Source organism: Leptonychotes weddellii, chromosome 5 (assembly GCF_054177405.1).
Source record: "Leptonychotes weddellii isolate Sample4059 chromosome 5, ASM5417740v2, whole genome shotgun sequence".
Taxonomy (NCBI): Eukaryota; Metazoa; Chordata; class Mammalia; order Carnivora; family Phocidae; genus Leptonychotes; species Leptonychotes weddellii.
In genome coordinates, this window is record NC_138373.1 from 99,594,681 (window position 1) to 99,617,885 (window position 23,205).

Sequence of the window (23,205 nt, forward strand, 5' to 3'; positions counted from 1 at the left end):
CTCAGCTGGAGTTGACACACTTTATCATCAAGTCCCAGTAGGTAATGGATTTCTGGACATTGTTGAAACTGATCAGTTACTCTGGATAGAAATGACTCCACTTTTCTCAAATTCTCCTGGGTATGATCTTGACAGTATATTGGCAGGGCAGTTGCCAGTGAGTTTCCAGAACACTAGGTATACCAATATCCAGAAGCAAGTTGAACTTTTCCAAGAGGCAATACAAATGGTTACCTGATTATCCCCTGTTGCAAGGTTCTCAGACACTGATTGTGCATGAGAATCACCTGGAGGATCTGTTAAGCCAGATTGCAGGATCCCACTTTTAGAACTTGTGATTCAGTAGATCCGGGGTGGGGTCTAAGGCTTTGCTTTTTTAACAAGTTCTAGGGTGTTCTGATGCTGCCTGTCTGGGGTCCAGACTTGGAGAACCTTTGCCCTGTTGGGTGCTCTGCCATCTTGCATCAGAGAGAGTGAATGAGACACAGCCTTCCTGGCTTCCTGCTGCCTCCTAGAGCCTCCTGCTGAGCAACCCCCCTGGATTCCCTCACTATGTCAGATGCACTGGCTTTGCCAACTCCTAGTGTGTGCGCGCATTGCTTGGATCTTTTCTTCACCTGTATATCCAAGAGATCAGACCACATCCCTAGGCCTACAGAATCAGAGTTCAGAAATTCTGTGAGGGGGGCCCAGGAACTGGCATTTTAGTAGAACTAGATATTGCCAGTACCCCTTTCAGTTCTGACATGCAGGACTCTGGACTCCCTCCACAGGCAGCTCTCCTGCTACCTCTGAACCAGGTACTACCTCCTAAAGATGAAAGGGGGAGCTCCCTGGCAGAGTGCTTCCAATTTTGACCCTGCTTATATCTGTGGCCCAGGCCTTTCCCACCCATGGGGTGGAAAACAATCAGCCAGCTCAGCTGGAGTCTCATTGTTAGGCATCCCCTTTCAGCCCCATGTTCTGACATCACCTTCCTACTCATGCCCCATCTCTTTGGTGTCTCATAGTATGTTTGCCTGACCTGCTCCATCTGCCTCTGTCTTTGGCTATGTACTCTTTCCCGACAGGCAACCCTGGGCTGACCACCTACATGCTGTCAGTAGGCTAGCAAAGCCCCATCATCTGGGGATTCCTGCTCAGCTGCTCAGCCTGCAGTTTGGGGCTGGACCAGTACTGATGAGTACGGCTGAGAAGCTAGCTCGCTAGCCAGCTAGCAAGCATGTATTGTGCTCATACTATACACCAAATCTGGTCTAGGCCCTGGTGACACAGCACTAAAAAGACGCAGACCCCGCCTTCAAGGCTAATATTTGCCAGTGGGGTTGAAGACAGAAAATAAATACATAAACAACAAATAAGGATGTGGATTTCAGGTAGTGCTCACCGGGACGGAATCCGTGAGTCCCTGCTCTGTGTATGGCTTCTTTCTTACACACTCTGTAAGCCTGTGAAAGTGGTGTCGTATAATATCCTCGTCTTACAAAGAAGAGCCCTGAACTGAAGCCCAGAGGTTAAATAACTTACTGAGGGAATACATAAATACTGGAAATACATACAGTTCCCACAAACAGGGAACTCTAAAGCATGTTGTTGGGGAATTACAGGAAACCACTGAGGAGTATTTACAAAATGATTTGATAGATAAATAGATCATAGGTTTTGCTTATATATATAATGGTTATATAAATGTGTATATGTACACACACAGGAAAAGATCTGGATGGACATGCACCAAAAGTTCCACTGGGAGGGGTGCCTGGGTGGCTCATTCAGTCAAGCACCCGACTCTTGATTTTGGCTCAGGTCATGATCTCAGGGTTGTGAGATCAAGGCCCGCATCGGGCTCCCCGCTGGGTGTGGAACCTGCTTAAGATTCTCTCTCCCTCGTCCTCTGCCCCTCCCCCCTCCCTCTCTAAAGAAAAATAGTGTTCCACTGGGAATATGTCTCTGGAGAGGAGCATGAGATTGATGGGAATAAAGGTGGACTCACTCTTTTCCTAATATTGTTCTGTGTTGTTTGGGTTGCTTAAAATGAGCATGTATTCATATATTACTCAACTAAAAAAAATAAGTATCAATATCCTTATAGAGTCAGTGTGCTGGAGAGGGATTTGAATGCGGATCTGGTATGCTTTTAACTACACCACATGTCATCTCTGGGCAGACATGGAGGCACCATCACACTCCGTCTTGGGCCGAGGAAGGGTGGATGGAATGCCCTGATGGGAGAGGCGAAGACATCGGAAGCTGATGACAGAAGAAGCACGATTCTGCCACTCATTTCTCTGTCACCCTCACTGGAATCACTTGCTGAAGTGCCTACAGCTCTTTGTTTTTGAAGAAAACAGGTAACTCTCTCTGACATTTATCATTTGCTATTTTGGCTTTGCATCTTCTAGTGAACTAACGGATTGCAAACCAAGGTTCGTCAACATCACTGGTTAATCTGGATAATGAATGCAAAACAAACTATTTTGGCAACTCAGTGATTCTGATAACCGCAGTCAGCCTGGGTATGATGGGTTTGTGTGTCATTCTCTAACTCGAATTTCCAGGATCTGGCTCCTGCCGTTTGGCGAGCTTGCTGGCTGCACCTGTCTGCAGAGCTGGGCCAGATGAGTCCCTGGAACAAGAGCCTGATGAAAATGACAGGGCAGTTCTTAGGATGAGAAAGAGGAAGAAATTTAAGATACTGGTGAGCAGCCTCCATATCATAAAACACTGAATTTTTGAGGTGGGGCAGTTGGATTTCAATGGCATGGTACATAATCACCCTCTAGAAGGACAGCATGTACATTTCAGTGGCAGGGAAAGAAAATCACTCTGTTCTCCCATGGCTAATTGTTACTAATAATTTAAATATTGCCTTATCATATTACGTATTTCTGCCTACATCTAGTGGCCTATGTAAGGAAGTCCTTAAGTGCTAGGTTTTTGGTCTAAATAATCCTTCCTTTAGGAAAAAAAAAATGCATAATAAAAGCTCAAATTGAATCCTAACTCATAATTTTTACACTGGGTTCTATTAGAATATCCCTTTTTGAGGCTTTCAAATATTTTATTTATTTATTTATTTATTTTTAAAGATTTTATTTATTCATTTGACAGGGAGATAGAGAGAGCACAAGTAGGCAGAGTGGCAGGCAGAGGGAGAGGGAGAAGCAGGCTCTCCGCTGAGCAGGGAGCCGGATGCGGGGCTCGATCCCAGGACCGCAGGATCATGACCTGAGCCAAAGGCAGCCACTCAACCGATTGAGCCACCCAGGCAGCCCTCAACTATTTTAGAGTGATAGACAGAAACATTAATCTTAGCAACATACCCATGATGGTGGAAGGCCAAGTGTATTGTCTCTGTTCGGTATAACAAATACTTGTGTTCCTATCAGATCAGGGCATAGCACTAGGTGCTGTGGAGGTAAAAAAAAAAAAAAAAAAAAAGGGAAAGAAAAGAAAAAAAAACTTCTTTCTTTTTTACCATTTAATAGGGACATTAAATGATCACACATTTATATAATGTGAATTAAATATCTAAAATATCATGAGCAGTAGGAAATGCAATGGAGGCCAAGCAGAGGGAACGTTTCATCTGGTTGTGGAGGTCTGGAGGGATGTTAAGGGAAGGAGGGGGAGGATGGAGTTTCGAGTGTGGCTGAGAGCGGGGCCATCTGTTCGGAGTCAGGGAAGGCGATGCTTTGGCTCCGTGCGAAGTCACTGCAGGACAACCACACTGAGGCTGGTCTCGAAACACTTCTCATTCCCACACTGGCTGGCTACCAACTCCCACAGACATGGTGTCTCGGGGGGAGCGTCACACCTCGGAACGTCCCATATGTGAAAGGACGGAGAGGCCGTCACAATGGCCAGGCTTTAAGATGGCTTTATTTCCTCCATTCTCTTGTACCCTCTTCAAACCATTCCAAAGTTGGAGTTTGGGGATGAACGGATGTGCCAGTTGGTAGTTTAGAGAAGGCACCTTTGGTCCTTTTGACCTACCAGTGCTGCACATCGTTGGGGTTAAAGGGAACCAAGAAAAGCTGGTCTTCTGCCATCTTTGGGAGGGAGTCGGGTGAGGTGGCGGGGGGCCGTGACTGGGAAAGCTTGTAGGGAGGACAGGAGAGGCACTGGTCACTCACTGCGTGGATAATATTAGTCAAGAGACATGGGGTACAGGGTTGTCGGCTAAAGCTGAAATGCTATTGATCTTGCTCTCCAGAAATGAGGTTGGTAAGCATGCTTAAGTGACAAACAGCTTTGGTGTGCAAATTAAAGTTTAGGAGAAGCCTTGCCTCCCCCTTCTGTGAGTGGGGACACTCAGGAAATTCTGTTTCCCATAAAAGTGAGCACCAAGATTGTTGCCGGCCATTGCCCTGATAGGTGTGAGGTGGTTTACATAAGAAATGGTTCCCAGGATAATGTCAGTTCCCTAAAATCTCACTCTTTTCATCCATATCACCAAGAAGACAGTGAGCAGCACATTTCTCCCTTTAAGCCAATTCCCAGTGGAGCCAGGAGGCCGAAAAGCACCTAGTTGTTGGACACGGTGTCGAGAAAGGGGGTTAAAATTTTACTCTTGGGTTGAGATGGCAGAGAAGTTTGCATCGTGCAGAAATGAATCTAGGGAGCATCTAGAGGGAGAAAAGTGATGAGTCATGCCTTACCACCTCAGGTCATGGACATTTCTCGTGTTTGTGTGATAAAGTCTCTATGTCTGTGTTGGCCTATTTGTTTGCTTTTTAAAACAAACAAGTATAAAATGTATTATAATTTTCTTTTTTTTTTTAAGATTTTTTTTTTTTTTTTTTTTTTTTATCTGAGAGAGAAAATGGGAGACAGAGAGCATGAGAGGGGGAGGATCAGAGGGAGAAGCAGACTCCCCGCTGAGCAGGGAGTCCGATGCGGGACTCGATCCCGGGACTCCAGGATCATGACCTGAGCTGAAGGCAGTTGCTTAACAAACTGAGCCACCCAGGTGCCCCTGTATTATAATTTTCTAACCTTGGCTATTAGGAGGTGCTTTAGGTGTCCTTCATGGGAGGGAGTAAGAAAAGAGGGAGGTACCAGAGACCAGGATCTCCGCATTAGTTCCTCCTATACTTTACCTTAAAGCGTAAATGTGTTCTCTGAGCTTTATTTAATTTTCTGCATAATCATCCAGTGTTGACGCTTCTTTTTTTTAAACTACCTTTATTGATTTTAATATTTTTAATAATACTGACAGTGCCTTTAGAAATTATTTTGTATCATTTTGGGGCACCTGGGTGGCTCAGTAGGTTAAGCACCCGACTCTCGATTTTGGCTCAGGTCATGATCTCAGGGTTGTGAGATTGAGCTCCATGTCGGGCTCTGTGCTCGGCGGGGAGTCTGAAGATTCTCTCTCCCTCTACCCCTCCCCCAACTCATGTGCGCGCCCTCCCTCTCTCTCTCTCAAATAAATAAGTAAATCTTAAAAGAGTTTTTTTTTTAAAAAATAAATTATTTTGTATCATTTTAAGGTGCTAGGTTTTTAGAATAAATTTTTATTTTTTTATTTCAAAAATAGGCTTTTTATTTCAGAAGATAGGTAATTATATGTAAATATTCTTGAGGAAAATAGGTAACTTTCTCTGACATTTTTTCATTGTGATTTTGATTTCCACTCCATTGTTAGCTAATTTAAAGGACCGCAAACCAAAGTTTACCAACACCACTAGTTAATCTGGATAATGGATGCAAGATTAACTATTCTGGCAGTTGAGTGACTCTGATAACTGTGTAACTCCAAAAAGCACTTTAGTCAGGGGGCAAGAGAAACACAATGTGGAGAGTTTGGTGAAGTGAAAATGTTAAATTAGTTTCTAGCACTGATGTTGTTATTTGATTACCTAGCACTTTCCCTTAGATCAATTCTTTCTTTGTACCTTCAAAATAATAACTTCTGGGTTCTACAGTTTGTCCTGGGAAAATAACTTAATCTCCCTTCTTTAAAGCCAAATCAGAATGCCATCAGTCACCTTTATTTACCTGAACTTATCAGGTATGTGAAATTTAACCCCAGGGGCTACAAGCGCAGCCTCTGACATTTATTGTCTTGCTGAAAGGTGAGCAGAGAAACAGCTTTGCTGTTGCCTCCATGATTTTAGAGATTATCTCCGGTCGACAACTGACCTGGACCCTAATGCTTTTTTAGGTGGTTGTGTTTGTCTAGACAGAACCAGGCAGAGATAGCATCATTCCCATCACGCCTGGTTTAACTTGGCCTTGGATGATATCACAGACAGGGTTGGAACCTTTCACAGCAGATTACATCCATTTAACCATTATTTCAAGATTTTATCTTTTTGTCTGAACAGCTTAGCTCCAGAGATAACATTTTATAGACCCATGCTCCTTCTACACAAATGTTACTGCCATTTGGACCTATTCTGATGTCTCTCCGTAGACAATGGGTTTTACTGAGTCATCCTTGGTCCGGTTTTCCCTGATCCTCACTGGGTTATTTGTGATAGAGTCAGGGCCACCAGGGAAATCTCTGATTCCTGGCCACTGATTTTGTGTGTGCAAAACACACCAGAATAGATAAGGATGTGGTTGTTTGCAGGAACACTTTACCACCATGCTGGGGGGCACAGGCTTAGACTATTAGGGTGATAAATGTATGAGGGGTGTATGGGGGGGCATTGTTGGTATTTAATTTGATTCTGATTACATGGTTACCTTCAGTGTTATTTGGATAGGATAAATCTCTAAAGTAATGTCCACAGAAGTAAATAGCTGATTGATAAAACAGCTTTGGCTGGTTCTTTCACCCAGATCTCTGCACAAAATCTAGTGGTAAGGGTTAGGCCATAACACTTGGGTTCATGGTGAGAGGGTGCCAACTTTTCGTTCTCGAGATTGTGTTTATTCCCCACCTCTTATTTGGCAGCAAAGAACAACTCCCCTGGGTCAACAGAGCCAGAGCAATTTGGAAAGTCAAAATTTAATATATTTAGAGCTAGAAGAGCCAATTTTGACAATTTAAGCAAAAGATTACTTTTTTTGAGTATAGACTGTCTGTCCAAGAAGACTCAAATTCTGTGCATGGCTATGCTATTTTGCTTTGGCTGGCTAACTTATAGGTTCTGGTTTCAACAGCTCTCCCCCGCCCACAGTAAAAATATTGACACATATGAATTCAATGACATGGTTAAGGAAAGAGGGTGGATGGGATGGTAGGGAGCAGATTCTACGATTCTATAAACATCCCACTGCTTAGAGAGGTCTTGGGCACGAGCAGTGTCTTCCAGTGGGAAAGAGAAGCATCCTGGGTAGCCAGTGCGACTCTCCACTCTTGGTCTGCTCTGTTGCTTCTCTCCTTCTCTGAAAGCTCTGGGCCATGTCACTGCCACCTCACCACAGAGTGTCACCTGCGTGCTTACCTCCCGGCCGGCAGTGTTCTGGTTTTCATGGGGCTCCCGTTCTCAGTGATGGCTTCAGGCTTGCTGGGACTTCTGTGTGTACCCCACCCCTAGGACCCAGAAGATGTGCCAGGATGTCCTGGCCTCCATCCAGCCCAGTGCAACCCTCAGTAAAAACCTGAGCTTAAAAAGGGGGCATCCCTCTGTGAACAGGTGGACTATACACTTGATCTAGGAATTAAGAAACCTGAGTTCTCTCCCTAAATCTGCTCTGGATTTGGACTCTCTGCTTTCCGAGTGCTGATTACTTACATGTCATATTGCACAGCTTATTATGAAGCTGTTCTTTATCCTCAGTACAACCCTCCTGTCTAACCAGTTCGAGAACATTGAGTTCCAGGTACTGAGGTTAGGGGAGGCAGTTGGAACCTCCTTGGTCTGGGCTTCATATTTTTCTGTGGAAAGACTGCCATTAGTCACTCTAGGTGATCTCCACTTGGTAATATCGAGATAAGGGCTATCAGCCAGGTGTGGATAGGCCATTTTCTCTCTCCACATACATTACGGTCTGCTCCTCCAAGTGCTAAATTTAGAGGGAAGCCCATGGTTTTCCCGGGTCTGTCCATGACTGGGGGGATCAGTATGGCTAATTCTGGGGTTTGGCACTCAGGAAGCCCATGGGTCCTCCTCCAGCCTGGTCTTTCTCAGTAACAAAGCTGATATTTTTATCTATGTCGGCCTTACTCTTTTGTCTTATACCTCATTTAGTTTGGAACTCAAGTGGGAAAAACAGAGGTATACTTTATTGGGACCCTGTTACTGTGCCTGATGGGCAAAGATGAATAAAATTTAGTTCCTACTCTCAGGAAGCTCAGAGAGCAGGGGGAGAGGTAGAGGTAGATGGAAATAGAAGCAAAACATTGTGAATTGATGTAATGAGGCAGGGGGCAGTGTAGAGTGGAATTCAAGAGCTCCTGTTCTGGACTCATTCAACCTTGGCTACATTCCTGGATGTGCCAAGGACTAGTTGAATGGCCCTGGACAAGTTACATTACTTCAATGCCTCATTTTCTCACGGGTAAAATGGGGGTAATAACGATAACCACCTCACGGGGTTGTTGTAAAGTTTCAACGAGATGATACATGTAAATTGATAAGCATAGTGTCAAGCATGCAGAAAACATCTTACTTTTTAGCCACTGTTAGAAGGACGATGCATATGCTGTGGAATCACTCTTCATGTGAGTGCTATTATCCACAAAGAGGTAGAAAAGAAATTTGTCCATATGGTGGAATGATGATAAGCAAAGCAACCCCAGACTGTACTAATATACTTTTTTTTTTTTTTTTTGGAGGATTACTCTGTAGGTTCTGGTTTGCTTTTTGTTAATAATAGTTTGTGTTGAGTGGTAGTTATTGTCCTGATTGGCGTCAGGTGACAGAAGGAAGGACCGTCCTTGAGTAAGTATGCCGCCCATCTGTATTGGTTTACTAAAGCAACTATTTCCCAAGTGCAAGAGAAGGAGAGAATATGGAAAAGAAGAGAAAAAGCAAAAGAGAGGAAAAAGGAAGAGAAGGGAAAGAAGGAGAAGAGACAAAAAAAAGTATGACTCAGTTCCTTCCCATAAATATAGCTGGTCATAATTTACATTAATATCACCAAAGTAGTGAGATAATAGTAGTATAATAATTCAGAATTGATAAGAGGAAGTCACATCCCAGATTAGCATGGACAGAATACAGGTGGAAGGAACGTATGCATTAAAGAAGAGGGAAAAAACCCTCATGAAAAAATATGGAATCGAGAACCCTACTCTCCTTTATTTGCTCATTTTTACTAGGATATCTGTAATCTTGCACTTTCATCATATCATTATAAAGTTCATATATACATTTTCTCATCCATACCATTTCAACAACAGACTCAGTCTTACCAGATGACTTTGTCCCTGTTCAGGTCTTGCTCCTTATTTCAATGTTCGTACTTCCATGACTTTGAAATGGGAACAAGGAGGCCCTGTTATAGTCCTCTTTAATAATGCCAACATCCAACCAACTGCTTATGGCCACACTCCTCCCACGTTCCCCCTGGCTGCTTTATTCCTGCCTCCTTCTAGCTCTTCAACTGTGACAAGCACACTTGCTCCTCACTGTGCGGTTCCCTCTGCCTGGAGCGTTCATGCCCAGACTTTCACACTTCTCACATCTCCACTTCCTGTAGGTCTCTGCCAATGTCATCTTATTGGAGAAGGCTTTCACTAACCGTTTTATCTGAAATGGGACTCATCTCTCCCAGTTTACCCCTCCATCTTTCCCTTCCTGCATTATTTTCCAAACCAGTGATCACCATTTGACATGGTGTACATTTACATGTGTACTTGCTTATTACCGTCTTCCCTTCTTGTGCTAGGTTGGGTTTCCTAGAAGCAGAAGCTGAGGGTAGGATTCAAACGCATCCTGAGGGAATGCTGTTCAGGAAAGACCTGCTAGGGAGGGAGGGAAGCAGGAGAGCATGAGGTAGAGCAGTCAGGCAAGGGGGTGGTGTCAGGCAAAGTCTAGCCTCGGGAAAGAATTTTTGGTGCATGCGTGGTACTGGGAGACAAAGAGCTGGCCTTTTGTGCCCTATGAAGTAGTCACTGGCTGTGGACTAGGGAGAGGGCATTGTGACTTCCTGGCTGAGGCAGTGCCCCTCAGCTGAGGACGGTTCTCCTGGGAATGGGAGCAACTGGGAGCTGGGAGCCAGTACATGGAAACAGGGAGAGGATGTGCTGACTGGGTGAAGGGAATCTGAGACAGGCAACTGAATGACATTTGACACAACTCTGCTACAATATCATCTGCACGAGACCTGAGAACTTGATCTTTTTTGTTTTCGTACTGTATCTCTAACACACAGAACAGAGAGAGCCTGGTATAAAGTAGGTCTGGCAGAGCTGGTTGGAGGGTTGTTAGCCCTGTGCAGGCTGGGCAGTTAACCTGAGCACAGGGGTGGGTCTCTGGCTCTGAATATCCACCTCTGCCTCATTTGTTGAATGAATTCATGTACGTGTTGAATTGTCACGGTGATAGTTCTAAAGATACAATGGCGAATGAGACAACATGTTTCCTGCCCTCACGGGGCTTATGGTCTAATGGGAATTTCAGACATAGGCAATTAAAACACAGTTGGGTAAGTTCTGTCATAGGAAGAGCAGAGGGAATTAAGAACACACAGTAGGGGCACTTAGAATCCAGAGTTTGGGAGGAGCAGGTATTAGAAACCTTGTGGTATGGTTAAGGGCTGTGTTTTCCAGGGTAATTGAGGGATTCCCGTGAACATCTGGTAGTTGGCTTTTTTTTTTTTCTCTAAAGGAACCACCAGTGTGGTATTTAGGTTTAATGCTCAGTAGGTAGGTCTGTTTTTAAAAAAGAGAACTCAAGTGCCCTGAGGAATACAGCTATAACAGTGATACCTTGGCCCCGGTTGATGTTCTGTAAACCCTGGTGATGAATTCACAGTCTGATCTACCTGAGTGATTCTACACTCGATGGACACAAACTACTTTCCCCAGTTTTTTTGCAATTGTTTTGTTTTTTTTTCTTTTCAGTTGTTTAAAAAGCTCCACATATTTTAGGGAATGGTATATGTGTGTGTCCGTGGGTGCAAAAGGCAGTGGGAGTTGGCTTGGCTACGTAGTGTCTTCAATTATAATACGACTTTCAATGTTTGAGTCATGTGCCTTAAGATGCTTTCATAATTCACCTTGGAAAATGGGAAAAATAGGTTTTGGTGAAATATAAAAGGGCTATTGAAATGTCACAGGGTGGTTATGTAAGTGTGAATTATATAATGGCTGAAGGTAGGGGCTGGAGGGGGGACATTGTTCAGAAATTTCTAGTAATTTGAATACGGTCAAAACAAAAATGTTCTCGGGCATTATTGTGTTTGTTGCTAGCTTTTGGCAGAGCTGTTTTGAGGGTTGTTAGCCCTGTGCAGGCTGGGCAGTTAACCTGAGCACAGGGGTGGGTCTCTGGCTCTGAATATCCACCTCTGCCCCATTCTTGCACTGCTTCTTTGCCCCTCAATGGGTGCTCTTGATTGGCTGCTCTCTTACCCACCCCTTGGAACAGTTGCCTTGAGGCCTGCCATATTTAGTGGGGCCCACCTTGCTAATTTATTTTTCTGGCTTTGTGCTTGAATTTCTTCTAGATTTAGAGCTTTGATTGAAGGGATATAATATATCAGAAAACTAGATGGTTTGATTTACCAAATACTAATTTTTTTGTAAGATGATAATTCCCTAAATGCTAGTTAGTTACTAAATATGTTTTATATAAGTTTGTTGAATGTTAGAATACTTGTGAAAATAAAGAGGGGTACATATTGCCATGGTTCATAAATTGAATACTGACCTAAATAGTGGAGATATGGAGTAATGGGAAGAGTTCTGGACGAGGAGGCAGGAGAGATTGGTTCTTGGTATCGCTTAGTCATGCCCTTTGGCAAGATGTTTGACCTCTCTGGCCTCAGTTTCTCCATAAGATGAGATAAACTTTAAGAATCCTTTAACTCTATGAGACTAGTTTCTAGGTCTACATAGCTGGAAAGCTTGCAAAATCAGCAAGGATGTGTTTTCATTCAGGTATCTTAATCTCCTAGAACTTTGGGTCAAATATGGACTTGTAAAGAATGAAACCAAGCAGTAGAGGCTCCAGACTATGAGATACCTTAACTTAATTTTGATCAAATGTTGGTTTCTTTTTTTTTTTTTTTTTTATGAAATGGATTACTACAATAATAATATGCTTGGGTGAAGGGCACTGGCTCCGGGCAAAGAGATTGTTTTTTGGCTCTCCCAGTTCTTATAAGGGAAAGCTAATATTTTCACCAGAACTGGGATATGATCTCCCTCGGGAAAGCCTTTGTCATGTAAGCCAACACATATATTGTCTTGGGGCTTAAAGGGAAATTCTATACTGGAGACAATCAGAAATGTTCACATATTTCTTTTTTTCTTAAGCAAAAACAGAGCTTCACCCACAAATTTGGGAAGTTGTCATATTTGAATTGTTTTCCTTTTCAGAGGCGGGCTGTGCTGTATTGGATACAGGGAGAAAGATTTTTCCAGAAAGTTTTAATTTCTTTTTGGTGATGGGGAGGAAGAACCCACTTTTGAGGCATAATAGTCAGAAAATGTCATTTATAAAATGCTATCCCTTAGCAGATAGGCATGGCTGTTAAGTGATAGCCAGTTATACTTACTATCCCTTTACAGCCAGAGACACCATTAGGGCCATTAACAGTTACTTACACTAAGCAGAGTAGAATAAACAGAAAACTGGCTATAGACAGAAAAATGCGATCAAGTAGGATTGTCATTAAAGGGAAGTTCTATAGGGGCTGCGGGCCTTAGTTGGGGTTATTCCATCAGTCCTAGATCAGAATTACCTTCATAGCCTCTTTGTCCTTCCAACGCGCTCAGATACTCCAGTCAGAGTGGGCGGCCCTCAGCTGACCTACAGGTAAGGACACAACCCAGTCGTATGGACATTTCCATAGGAGGGCTTAAATTTGACAGAAGGACATTTCGTACAATTTCAGGTTTGTTTTTTCAACATGACAAGTATGATTTAAAAATTAAAACAAATTAAATTAATTTTAAATATCGCAGTTTAATAGCCTAAAGTGAGCCTAGCTATGCTTTCAGCCCTTCTTTTCTTTTTTTTTTTTTGCTCAGTTAGCCAACATATAGTACATCGTTAGTTTTTGATGTAGTGTTCAGTGATTCATTAGTTGCATATAACACCCAGTGCTCATCACCACAGGTGCCCTCCTTAATACCCATCACCTTGTTACCCCATCCCCTCCAACCCCCTCCCTTCTGGAACCCTCAGTTTTTTTCCTGGAGTCCAGAGTCTTTCATGGTTTGTCTCCCTCTCTGATTTCTTCCCAGTTTTCCCTCCCTTCCCTGTGGTCCTCTGCGCGATTCCTTATGTTCCACATGTGAATGAAACTATATGATAATTGTCTTTCTCTTCTTGACTTACTCACTTAGCATAATCTCCTCCAGTTCCATCCATGTCAGTGCAAATGGTGGGTGTTCATCCTTTCTGATGTCAGCCATTCTTTTGGACATGAGTACTGCAAGGTGAGATGACATTGGTGAGTCAAGGGTTAACTACACTACAAGAAAGGGAGCAATTTTCCCCTCACCTCATAAGGAGGCAAAGACTCAGTCCTGGATTTTACTTCCCTCCTTGATTTATTAGATTTTACGGGAAATTTAACATGGTATGTCCTTTGTATCAAATCACTGAATGAGGGTATTTCACTTTGAGGAAATCCTATACACTCCAAAAGGAATTTCACAATTAGTGGGGTAAAATTTACATGACTAGCAAAAGTTTCATGGCTTCACAAAAGGCTCTTTTAGTGAACCACTCCTACCGCTTTGAAAAGAACATGCTAAGTGAGGAACATAAGCTTGTTTCCTCGGTAATGACTCCAGGTAAATGGACACAAAATGGCCAAATGTTCTTCGTGCCTGGCGGGACCCAGGAGAAATCAGCTAATTTATAATTATAATGCCTATGTGCACTGACATCAAACCTTCCACCCTGCTTGGATGCAAAATTGCATTTCAGTGCTCAGAAGGCTTTATTTTATTATTTTTTTCTTGACCACCTCTGTGCCTCTAAACAAGACGCTTTTTTGGGTAACACCTTTTTATTTATGAGAAAAAACATTTGCAAATCTTTTATTTTTTGTTCAACTTTGTTTTTACCAGAAATAAGGGAACCCGTGTATGGTGTATTCATGGAGCCCAGGTTAACTAATAGGGGTTTAACTGTGGGTTGAGTGTTTGGGAACTGAACTTGTAAACAGAAGTCCAGTGTTCAGGGTCCCTAGAGAAATAATGATGGGTCCTGCTCACTGAACATTTTGTGCTTCAGGGCAGGCCAAGAGGGGTAGAGGAGGGAAAGAGAGACCCAGTGTGTGTATAAGTCACAGTGATGTTCCGACCAACCTGATTGTTAGTTGTTGTTGTTTTTTTTTTTAAAAGCAATGATATGCAGAAGCTGTTATTGGAATAAATGATGAAATCATGTAATAAATACATTTGTGGGTGATTGGGGTTGGCTGTTAAGGGAAATCTAGAGCTGTTTTTAAAAATGCCTCGCAGACTGTCGGACTCCTCTTGGAATGCTGGTTGTAAGCTTCTCACAACCCAGCTACCACCTCATTGAAGCTCTTTTTGTCTCCAAGCTAGTAGCCCTGGAGGAAATTTTTTTTTCTTTTAAGTTGTTGCCCTGTTAGAACCTTCTATTTTGAACAAATGGGTGAGAACAAAAGTAGAAATGCCTCTTGTTCAAAAAAGAAAAGACATAGCCAAGAAAACTTTAAAATGCTCTATTTTTTTCAGTCCAGAAAGGTTTTATTTTTTATTTTTTACTTTCCTGTTACGCGTCTAGATCACCTCCCACTTGAAGTAATCAGGGAGGAGTTTGAAGAATCAAGACGATTTGTTTGATAACATTCTAATTTTTTAGAATCGTGGGCCCACGAGGCAGAGAGAACAATGAAGTGTGGTGCTTGTCATTGGTCTTCTCTTTGTCCATTACTTCCTTTCTATTTCCTCATTTAGCGTGAATGTTAATGTGTAATGTTCAAGCGCGGCCATAATGCTCATTTCCTTTCAGCGGGACTTTCCAGCAAATATACCCATTCTATTGTTCGTAGGAAATGAGCCGAGTGGAGGTGTGCCCTCCTGTGACTTGACATATATCAACAACCCAGGGCATCTGCTTCTTGTCTCCAGCAGCCAGACCTACCGAGTCAACATGCTATCTCTGTCTCTATTTCTGCATTCCTATTAAAGAAGCAAAATTTTACTTTTTAGGGGGCCATTAATTGAATAATTGATAGGTCGTTTTCATTCTTGTGAAAATGGATTGCAGGTATTGTTTAGAATAGGAAACCTTTTTTTTTTTTTGAAATGACAGTAACACAGAGGCATTTTAAAGCAATTACAGAGAGAAGGCACGTGTAGTTGTGTAGAACCTGCCTGGGAGGTCAGAGGAGGAAGTCTAGAAGAATGTAGTCACCAGAGAGGCTCTGCTTGAAGAAATGGCTCACAGGGCTAACAGACAAGGGAGGGAGAGAGAGACACACACACTCCACCCATGTCTAAGGAGGCAGATACCAACTTGTCCTGGGAACCAAGCCAGTCCTGTTTGTATAGAAAAGCACAAATAATTTTTAAGTAAAATAATTTTCTTTTTTTTTTAAATGATTTTTATTTATTTATTTGACAGAGAGACACCGCAAGAGAGGGAACACAAGCAGGGGGAGTGGGAGAGGGAGAACAGGGAGCCCGATGCGGGGCTCCATCCCAGGACCCTGGGATCATGACCTGAGCCGAAGACAGGCGCCTAACGACTGAGCCACCCAGGCGCCCCTAAGTAAAGAAATTTTCTAAGGAGGGATTTTTTTAAGGTAAAATGTTAAGATAGTGAATATTTTAGTGGGATGGTTTCTAAGCACAATTAAGCACAAAGTGATCACAGACTCATCCGTTTATGTCTGTTGTTTATCATAATTATTAACACCCCTTCTCACTCTCAGAAACGCCTGTTTGTGTCATAAATTATATGGTCATGCTAATGCCCATTGAGACCAGCCTTTGGAAATGGGACCTTTATTGAATTGTTAGATCGTTGAATTCCATCTTTGCTGTTAAAGATTTTTCAATCTAAAACAGAAAATTCTAAAAATAGTATTCAGTATGGACAGTAAATACTTCTGTCTTGTGTTAAGGACATACACAGGGGATGGACCTCAAGTTCTCATTTCTGACTTCCTTTCCTGGTAATGCCTGCCCGGATATCTCCAAGAGATTTCACCTCCCTTTAGACAAGTGTCAGGAAAGGAACAGGGGACAAGCCTGTATATGACATATGCGCATAAGTATCTTTGGGGTGCCTGGCTGGCGCATTCGGTTGAGTGTCCCACTGTTGCTTTCGGCTCAGTTTATGTTCTCTCAGGGTCTCAGAGTCTGCTTGGGATTCTCTCTCCCTCGCTCTCTGCCCCTTCCCCCCTCCCCACTCTCTTTCTCTCTCAAATAAATAAATCTTAAAAAATAAATAAAAATAAATATCCTTTCCATGAGCAAGGCAAATAAAACTTACTCTCCTGCTAAACTTACACAGTGAGGCTGCCGGAAGTTTCCATCTCAGTGGATTAATAAAAACACTGAGAGAGATCTCTGATCGTTGTGATTCAAGCCTAGAACCCAGTGTTGTTAGGAACTCCAGGGGGAGATTGTTGTCTCTCTGTGGCTGGTGCAAGGCTGATGAGATACCCTTGTAAATACTCATGCTGCCGGCCACCTAATCACAGCATGAGATAGAATTCTTTCCTTGCAGCCTCGGTCCGCTTCGAGATCCCCAGAGGACCGCTGGTCCCTGGAAGGCTCTCGCACAGACCCGCGTGATGATCACACATGCAGTTCAACAAGTCCCCCAGTAGGGGGAGGCCACCGGCTCGGGCTCCGGCAGGCGGCCGGGTTGCGGGCCGTTTCCTGCTAGCTCGGTGGCCTCTAGCGGTAACACGCCTCCTGAGTGAGCCCGGCCGGCACAGCAGATGGGCCGTGAGATCCACAGACATCAGGCCTCTTCGTTAGCGTTTTAGAACGAATGCAAAACCTGCGGGCCTACTAAGCGCCAGGTAGTATGTCGTGCCCCGGCCCCGGCTCTCAGGAACCCTCCGGGGAAGAGACCGATCACACCATTGTGTAGATAAGAAAACTGACCTTCCGGGAGCCTAAGTGCTGGGTGGTTAAGAGTCAGAGGCAGGATTTGAAACTCGAATTCCGGAGCACTCAGGCTGCTGTGCTTTGTCTTGTTTGTTTGTTTGTTTTTTTAAAACTGTGCTCTCCCATTTCTTGAGTCCAGGCAGATAAACATTTTCTGGCTCCAGATGAGCCCTAGAGGCAATCGATGAAGGAGCCTTCAGAAGCCTGGGGCCCTCCTGCCTCACGTGAATTGTCTCTGACCTTCCTGACCAAGTGCGTGCTGGGAGGCCACAGGGCAGAGTGAAAAAAAAAAAAAAAAAGAACCGTCTTTAACCCAGGATCGCAGGGCTTTCGACCCTCGCTCTACCACTGCGCAGTAAATACTTTATGTGCTGCTGTGTTCTAGGCTCTGGAATTACAGTTTTGTACACGAGAGAGAGAATTTTCGTGGTCAGATTTTTTATTCTGGCTGCTCCTAGGTTTGTCATCTCTGAGATAGGGGTGGGTGTACCCCTAACCATTTGTGGAAGGCCAATGTTTAAAGTTATTCAACATACTAGGGAAATCAGGGTATGTTGTAATTGAGGGCACATGATGACAACGGTGACCCAGGGTAAGGAAGGTTTCGCAAGCCGAGGACAATCCGACTGGTCCGACGTTTTGAGAACCCTCTTTTGGCTGGCTGGCTGCAGAAATAAGGTTGTGCATTATCCCATATTTCAAGTAACCAAGTCCTGAATTCTTTTTGTGACATCAAAGGAATGAGCTGCCTCTTGCTCTATTTTGTTGAAACTGAATGTCTGTGTCCCCTCAAAATTCGTATGTTGAAATCCCTCCCCCTTCCCTCGTGTTGTGGCATTAGGAGGCGGGGTCTTGGGAGGTGAGTAGGTCATGAGAGCAGAGCCCTCATGAGTGGGATTAATGCCCTTGTAAGAGAGGTCCTGGAGAGCTCCCTCACCCTCTCTGCCATGTGAGTTACAGCAGAAATATGTCATCTCTGAACTGGGAAGGGGACGTCACTGGACATGGAATCTGCTGGTGCCTTGATCTCGGACTTCCCAGCTTCCAGATCTCTGAGAAGTAAATTTCTGTTGTTTATAAGCCACCCAGTCTTTGCTAAGAACTTTTTCTTTCCTTTTCCTAAAAAATGATTGAGAACACTGGCTTAGGAAACTGAAGAATCATAGGATATTACAGCGTGAGGAAAAATTAAAGATATTCTAGAAAATTTACAGATTGGAACACAGGTAGGATTATGTGTCTTGTCCAGGGTTATTCTTTAATTCATTCATTCAATGAATATTGTTTGTGTGTCCATCATGTGCTAGGTACTGCAAAGAGAAGCAAGTGCAAAGGCCCTGAGGTGGACTCACACTCAAAGGAAATGGATAGAGGGAGGAAAGAGTGGCAGGGAATGTGATCTGACAATAGCAAGGGAAGAGTCACATCACACAGGCCCTGGTGGACATGGTAACAATTCTGGGCTTTTAGACTCGGCAGGATTTTGAGTAGAAGAGTAACATGATTTATTTATGTTTGAAAAGGGGATGACTCCCAAATCAAGGTCAGCCAGAACCCAGGTGTCTTTAAGGTAGAGCCTACAGGTCCTCCCATTATACCATGCAGCTCTGTATACTTGCAGCTGAACTTAAAGAACTGATCTTGGAAAATTTTAGGAAATCTCTATATTTACATATTGTATTACCAAGATGCCTACTTTCAACCAGAGTTTGGTAAACACAAATAATAAAAATTATGCTCACACCTTCTCTTTTTCTTATTTCCCTGAAAGAAATATAGCAACATTTGGAATTTTTAATTAAAAAAATTTTTTATTCAAGCATAATTAACATAGTTTTATATTAGTTTTAGGTATACAACATAAAAATTCAATTCTATACATTAGTGCTCATCATAAGTGTACTCTTAATCCCCTTCACCTATTTCCTCAGTCCCCCTATTCCCCCGCCTCTGGTAGCCGTCGGTTTGTTCTCTGTATTTATGGGTATGTCTTTTTGTTTGTCTCTTTTTTTCTTTGTTTTGTTTCTTAAATTCCACATATGGGTGAAATCATATGGCATTTGTCTTTCTCTGATTTATTTCACTTAGTATTATACTCTCTAGATCCATCCATGTTGTTGCAAATGGCAAGATTTCATTCTTTTTTATGGCTGAGTAATATTCCTTTGTATATATAGACTACATCTTCTTTATCCGTTCATCTATTGATGGACACTTGGGTTGCTTCCATACCTTGACTATTGCAGATAATGCTGCAATAAATATAGGGGTGCATGGATCTTTTAAAATTAGTGTTTCATTTCCTTTGGGTAAATACCCAGTAGTGGAATTAGTGAAATAGTGGATCATATGGTAATTCTAGATATGTCTCCTTTGGCAAGGGAAACAAAAGCAAAATTAAACTTCTGGGACATTTCGATTTTCTTAAACATTTCTTCACCAGGAACTTCATGATAAAACAAAAAAAAAAACTTACAGAAAGTAAAACAATGTACCTCCTGCTGAGAAATCAGTCCTGCCCTTAGTTGAGACTGAAATGAGTGGAAAAAGAAGCTGCCCTCTGAGACCATTTTGTCATTTCTCAGCCCACCCACCCCTTGTGGTTCTGCACACCACTGGTCAAGCTGTGTTTATTTCCAGCTGGAAGATATCAATTTATACTCTCCTCTGTAGGATTTAAACAAACAGGTGTTTAAGCAATTTTGAAAGATGCAAAAGTTAGAAGGAGTCTACACTTGTGAAGAAAGAAGTTTGGTACAGTTCCTTAAAGATGAGGTTATTATTTTAATCCTTTTCATCCCTTACTTGATTTGGTCAGTGGTTTTTTTAATTGAAGGCAGTACATTTTATCAAGTTGTGCTAAATCCATATTGCATTATTGTAACTGGAGTATCATTTTCAGACTTTGTGGTAATACTGACAATATCTGCTATGGATTGAGAATCTCTTTGGAGCTAGACCCCTTGTGTACACTACCCACAAGGTGCATGTTTTATACCCATTTTACAGGAAACTGAGGCTCCCAGAGAATTAATCCACATCTACTGAGTCAGCAAGTAGTAGAGCCAATATTTGAACCCTGTCTGGCTTCATTGCTGGCTAGCTTTTTGTCTATGCCATGTTATGCCACAATTAATGGAGAATTTACATTAATCAGGGTGATTGAAAGGAGTTAAGATATCAGATGTGCCTTCAGGTTCTGCTGCTTTTTTTTTTTTTTTTTTTTAGGTAGGCTCCAGGCCCAGTGTGGAGCCCAATGTGGGGCTTGAACTCAAGACTCTGAGATCCAGACCTGAGCTAAGATCAAGAGTCAGATGCTTAACCAACTGAGCCACCCAGGCGCCCCTCTGCTGCTTTTAAATACTTGTTTTAGAGTAAAGGAATCACAGAATCTGGGTTGGGAGAGATGATAGAGGTCAGTTAGTCCAAATTCCCCATTGATTCCTGTAAGAGGCCTGTGAAGTGATATCTTCCCCCAGCTGTGTTTGTGCTTCTCTAGTGATATGAAACTCCTAAGGCCACGTTTCCATCGCTGGGCTATTTTGAAAATGATGAAGTATTTCCTTACACTGAGTCGCCATCAGTCTCCCTGTCAGCCTTTGCAGCATGCAGAACAGAGCCACCATGTGTGGGAGGGCAATGTTCATGTTCCCATTTGGACTTCTCTACTAGATCACTTGTTTACTGGATTTTTCTCAGATGATACAGTTTGAGGTCGGGTTTCCATCCTGCTTCAATTCTTCTGCACACATTTGAGTTGACCTCTATCCCTTATAATGCGGGAGATCCAGGGCCCAAGACCATTTCCTTGTTGGGATCAGACCACGTGTCTGCCCTCTTACAAGGTCATATTGCTGTTGACACATGCTGAGATTACCACTGACTCAAACCCAGCCATCTATTTTCCCCACATTACCGCTCATAAAACACATCTTCCTTGTCCTACACTAGTTCAGTTTTTATCCTACTGGCCAGAATTTATCTTGATTCAGTTTCTTTCATTACTTGGTCCGTGGCCCAACATTATCAGGGTATTTTGAATTCCAGTTCCAACACAAACAAACCCTACTTAAAAGAAAACCATCTTGTTTCACAAATTTTATACCTTTTGCATGATGTCACTTATTTTCATTATACAAATCATGTTTTGTAGCACAGATGGAAAATTGTGTATGGATTGTTTTTTAAAGTTGAAATGCCTGACCATCTCCATGTACTTCAGTGAGTGGACTGCTCGTAGGGGTCTGGTAGATGCTCTCTATTTCCTGGCAGATCCACCTGAGCAGTTTGGCGCCTAGCCTGCAGCAAAACGTTGAGTGGAGAACTTGGGATCTCAAAAGAGATGTGAATTTCTTAAAAGCCTTGCCAATGTCCCACCCCATTGTGAGGTTTCTCTATCTTTTCAACTATTTGGACTAAGGATGGAAATGGAGCTTTGTCAATCTGTGACGCAAAATGGTAAAGTTCTTCTAGTAGCTGAATTTTGACTTTATATCAAGAGAGAAATCCTTAAAAGGTAGAATGAGAATAGATAACAAACATTAGCTATAACTGAGGTTTAACCATTGACAAATGTAGCCGTTACCAAGGCCGTAGGGCAGGCAAGTGGTCATGACCTTAGGTCCAATTGATTTTTCCAAAATCTGGAATAGACATTCATAATACCTTTATTTTTTACTCTTGAAGGGAATGTATCACAAAAAAAATCTCATATAAGGAGATATTTTCTTTTCTGCATGATTTATTATTGTCAGCAACATTTTAGATAGACAAGTCTAGAATAAAAGTGCAAAAAATGACACATTACCATTTTGTTATCTAGACATTGATTTCAATACTTTTTGAAAATATCATAAAATTGAAAATTTCTCAGGAGAAAAAATAAAAAGGAAATTTGGTGGTGACTATAATTTGAGTTAAGATAAAGATAAAAATTATAGGTTGAAAGGACTGACAACCTGTAGTAACTTAGGTCTAGAAAGTGAAATATTCTTGGCAAAAGTCACAGAATTAAAACAATCCTCAAGCTTATCCATTACATTTGTGGTGGATTTTTGAGCATTCCAAAAGTGACTCTATTGTGAGCTACAAAGAAATATATATTTCTATCATTTTATTTCTACATTATTACTATTGTTTTTTATTATAGCTTTGTAGTAAATATTCTTGTGAACTAATATTATTTGTTGATGGAAGTCCCTCCACTATTCCTTTTTTTTTGAAATCTAGTTATTTATTCTTGTTTATTTTCCAGATGAAATTTGTAATTATTTTTATGAAATTCCAAAAAAATTCCTTAGTAGGAAATTGAGAATATCATTGAACATATACATTTTAATAATTTTAATCTGAAAGACTTGACAACTCTACCATATATCTTCCCATCAAATTAAATTGGATTTGTTTACAATTATTTTTAGTTTATTTAATGTGCTTTGGTAAAGTCTTGAAGTTTGCTTCAAAAAAATAACTATACTCTTCTGTTGGGCTCATTGCTTTGTAAGGTCTTGTTTCTATTACAAAAACTATCTTTTGCTTTATGTTTTCTGAGTTTTGTTGGCATATACAAAAGCACTTGATGTCTTTACTAGGTGATCACCTTTATAAGTTCCTATTATAATTTTCTTGTTAATTCTCTGGGGTTTTGTAGGCAGGCAATCTACTGGTAATCAAAATTTGATTTCTTCTTTAATCATGGTTCATAATCTCTTATCTGCAATTCACTTTGAAAATGGCAAGCTTGTAAGTTTGGAACTAAAGTCTGACTGACAGGGATGTGAGACAGCTTGTAGTCTCTATGATTACATTTCCTATTAATATTCATACATTTTATTATGGAAATATTGTTGATTATAGAAATCTGCATCCGCTTCTGTTATTACATGATACGTAGTAAATTCACTTTTCTAAAATATGAAAACTTCTAAATTCTGGAACACAACCAACCCCAGAGTCAAAAAAAAATGTGGACTATATTTAGATCTCTTTTTCTTTTACTTTTCTTATTGAGGTGGCTGGTGTTTTCAGTGTTG

At 41.9% G+C, this 23,205-nt stretch overlaps 1 long non-coding RNA gene across 1 annotated transcript in view; it reads left to right on the plus strand.

Annotated features, from left to right (window-relative positions):
- The window catches only part of LOC145721777 (uncharacterized), a 58,689-nt gene that overhangs the window by 987 nt on the left and 34,497 nt on the right, over positions 1 to 23,205 (plus strand). The window contains exon 2 of the long non-coding RNA XR_014145675.1: positions 2,168 to 2,351. This is a non-coding gene — a long non-coding RNA (uncharacterized LOC145721777). The remainder of the gene's footprint in view (positions 1 to 2,167; positions 2,352 to 23,205) is intronic.